The sequence below is a fragment of the Triticum urartu genome, chromosome 7A (assembly GCF_056163025.1).
Source record: "Triticum urartu cultivar PI428250 chromosome 7A, HENAU_Tu73, whole genome shotgun sequence".
NCBI classification, from domain to species: Eukaryota; Viridiplantae; Streptophyta; class Magnoliopsida; order Poales; family Poaceae; genus Triticum; species Triticum urartu.
In genome coordinates, this window is record NC_141879.1 from 303752847 (window position 1) to 303756870 (window position 4024).

Below are 4024 nucleotides of genomic sequence, written 5' to 3' on the forward strand. Positions count from 1 at the left end.
CGGTCCAGGGACTTCAATGTAATATTTATTATATTTGAGGTGCTTTGTTCTTTTGGTATACTTTCATAACAGATTCAGATCTTTTCGCAAAAAATAGATAGGAAGCTATTGTTGTGACATGGAAACAGACATATGCACATAAGAAAAATCTGTGAAGGCACCTGCCTCTATTCTGAAGCACTTTGTTGGTGGTTCTTTACATGTGTTAAACGTATCTATAATTTTTACTTGTTTCATGGTGTATTTATATTGATTGCCTCACTTTGGCATCATTTCTATCACTATATTGAACTAAACAACTAATCCAAAACCCAATCCCGACTGATGTTTCTTGCCTCTTTTTGGAATTTGCATAAATAAAAATTTTCGGAGCCCAAAAAATCAAATAAAAGTATGATGCAAAGTTTCAAGCCAAAAGAGCCACCGGGCCATAAGCCCACCTGGAGGGGCCCACCAGAACTACACTGCCCCACCATGCGTCATAGTGTTGGCCGCGTGACGTGCAGGCGTAAGGCTCCTGGACATTTTCTACACTGCTCCTGGAGCCCTGCCTCTATATAAGCTCAAAAACACCTGGCATATGTTTATCCTAAGTTTTCCTCCTCCGCCACTGCCTGATCCGATGTGAACTTCATTTTATCTCTTTTCCGCATCCGCCCAAGGGGTGAATTGATCTTCATCAACCTCTCCATCATCCCGTGCCGCTCCTATGATGATGTGGGAGTAGTCCATCCTAAGGTTGAGGTTTTGTATTAGTAGTTACGTGTTACTAGATCATTGATGGTGCGTGTTGCCGCACCCGTCTATTTTTATAATAAATGTGGAAAAAGTTCTACAAATATATGGTAGCAGCAAAGATGTAAGTGATTTTTCTCCCACATAGTCATCTATATATTACTCAGTGATACAAAATAATGATAGAAAATCTATGTTAATAATAGACCCAACCTATTTCAAGAAAGATGTTAATGCATAGAAGCAGCACCAGACAGAATGTGGCATTCACCCGTTGAAAACATGGGATATTTCAAATTGGACATTCACCCATTGGAAAGCATAGAAAAAACTTCAGCAAGATAATGTGCTATCAGGCTAAGGGAATTTTGTTTTTCGAAATGGCTAAGTGAATGATGGAATACTTTCTTGCACATTAATCAAGTAACTTGCTTATCTTCAGCCCAAACCTCTAACCCAAGGGAGCATCATAGAGGTTTGAAATTATACACAACACATAATTTATGTGACATAATCTACTGCAAGTGTATCCTTATCAGTCCCCATAAATCAAGGTAACTAACCCATTAGTTTTATTACATTTCGCACTGATTTTTTTTCTTCTTCTTGTGTTGCTGTTCCTCGGTGTGCAATGGGGCCGAAGTTGGCAAAAATTAACATAGAGCTTTGTCTTAATCGTTGTTGTGCTATGTTTTCTGGACATGGGCTTGGCCTTTCATTATTCTCTATAAAGATTAGATGCAGTCTTCCTGATCCTCAAAAAAGATACAGTCTTCCTGCATGGTTCGATTTTTTTCAAGACAGCATTGACGTCACCTCCATGAGCATTGACCTTGATGAAAGCTTGTAGCACCAGCAAAACCCATGAAAAGAAGTCCAAGAACTGAAACTTGACAGATCTTATCCGGGAACAAAACACTCTTACTATCCCTATTATTGCGACCTCCCCATCAATCCTTTCAAGCAGGAGTACATCAGATGCCATGGAGGCTGGAGCTACTTACCAGAAATTGGAAAAAGGCGTTGGAAGTTGCATCAATATGAGGCAATATTTGTCTTGATGTGATGGAATGGTAAGCTCGCCAGCAAGTGTTCACTAAATTCAGTTCTCAAATCATAAGTAGAATATATCTGTCGACAATCATTGGCGAAGTAAGTTCTTACCATCATATTAAATTCAAATCTACCACAAATTATCTGAGCTGATAAAAAAGGCCACAATAAAGCATGCCATGGAGTAGCAATCATTCAACATCCTTTCTTATTTGCAATATCTGAACAAACAGTAGATACTATTTGGTCAGATAGGAGACAAATTAAAAGTGCATGGGAACAACATGTGTTTTCATATTAATGACACCTGAAGACCACTTCCATATGGATAACACATTTCCTAAGAGTGGAACTTAACAGGTACAACATGATATTCAGATGAAGTTTAGTTTTTCTTACCGGAAGGATGAACTGGGTACTAAATAAATGCAATCAGATCATACGGCCACAAGTAAAACTCTCTACTGGTCCATACAATAAGATCTTTCATACTGGACAGATATATCATTGCTACATGCCTATATATCCAGCATTGCAAGAAGTAATGGAATTGGATTGGCTTGATAATTAACATGTCACAAGATAACCTTAAAAGTAGAAAATGGCAATAATCAAGCCGGCTTGGAATAGCTCATGATTCGACAACCGGAATATTAGATGATCGTTTGTGTAGCTGCTATATAACTAATACCACCATTTGGCGATTTAACTTGCTTGCCAGTAATAAACTAATAATCTACATAAATCTGAAGATCTATTACTATGTCAATTTTGACCTCCTGCTAAAGAACTTCAATCTAGTCCGCTCTTAACTAATATGGTTCACAATGGATCAGCAGCATCAAGCAGAGGGCATGAAGGGGTAGCGGGCAGGTATCGTGTTTAAGGGAGGTAGTAGGGGGGCGTTGCACAGGATCTCACCAACAGTAGTTGTCATGCCCCACGGATAGGAGTAGAAGAGTCCGGCGGGATACAACCGGCGTGAAGGGCGTGCGACATGGCTGGATCGCTTCAGTAGATCGATCGCCCGCGTCGCCCGCGTGCGCGCGTTGATTGGATCCTCCTCGTCGGCCGCATCGCAAACGCTGGATACCCCCTCTGTCACTGATCCTCTGCACCGAGCGCCGAAGAAGACCGATCCTCTACATCGAGCGCCGGAGAAGTCGATTGGATCCTCCGCATCGCAAACGCCTAGATCCCCTCTTTCTCTCTCTGTCACCGATCAGTAGCGGCGAAGTGGGAGCGTTGCATCCCCAATCGTCGCGATATTTGCTCGATGGGCTTCGTGCGGGAGCCAGCCCCCCGCACAGGCCAGTTAACCACGTCGCACCGTTTTCTCCACCGGAGTAGCCACCCTAAGGACTGCCAGCCCATTTAGCGAGTAACTACTGGGTGATCCAGCGATCGGACGATGGGAAACGATCTGCACACAATATCTGACGGCCAAAATTGCCGAGTGCGGGAAAGGGCTAGAAAAGGGTTCAGTTTTACTGTCCTTAATATCTCTCTCTTCGTCCATCATGTGAGTTTCCATTTATGATTATCATCCCGTGCCTGGCGGTCTGTTACCGTTGCCATCCTCATGTGTTGGTCCCGCATCACGCTATCCTTCATCTTGCATGTACTCACGCAACATTGAAGCACCACCGCCATTGCACTCATCGCCTCCACACAACCGCTTGTTCATAGATCGATCGTTCATGTCACGCTAGGCAAACAGCACCTTGTTGTTCACAAGGGCAAAACCCAAGACGCCCCCAACACTAGTATGCCAGTCATCGCCGTCCTAGGAGGTGAAAATAAAGAGCCACTGCTTAATAGGACACTAGTAGAAAACAGGTCTTTCGTTCGGGCCAGGTAAGCTCATTAATTCCGGTTCAGTCACGACCCGGGACAAATGTGAGCATTGGTCCCGGTTCGTGCGGCTAATGGCATTAGTCCCGGTTCAAATGAGCCCTTTAGTCCCGGTTTGAGACACGAACCGGGACTAAAGGGTGCAATGCCCTTTAGTCCCGGTTCATGTCTCAAACCGGTACTAAAGGTCTCATTTTCAAACTCTACCCCTCACCCCGTGGATCACCTTTTCAGTTTTGTAAAAAGCAAAAGAAAATGATAAAAACTACAAAAATAAAATAAAATTCTTTGAGATGTAGTTATATTACTACATCTACTAGTTAGGAAAATTTAAAAACTTAAATTTAGACATGTTTTGCAAAAAAGTGTCATGAAAAAGTAA

At 42.5% G+C, this 4024-nt stretch overlaps 1 long non-coding RNA gene across 1 annotated transcript; it reads right to left on the bottom strand.

Moving 5' to 3' along the window:
- Positions 1 to 1600: 1600 nt before the first annotated feature.
- LOC125528447 (uncharacterized) lies at positions 1601 to 3122 on the bottom strand. The gene is made up of 2 exons (XR_007292395.2): positions 2710 to 3122; positions 1601 to 1866 (listed from the first exon to the last, which is right to left on the bottom strand). It is a non-coding gene; the product is annotated as an uncharacterized LOC125528447 (long non-coding RNA).
- Positions 3123 to 4024: the final 902 nt, after the last annotated feature.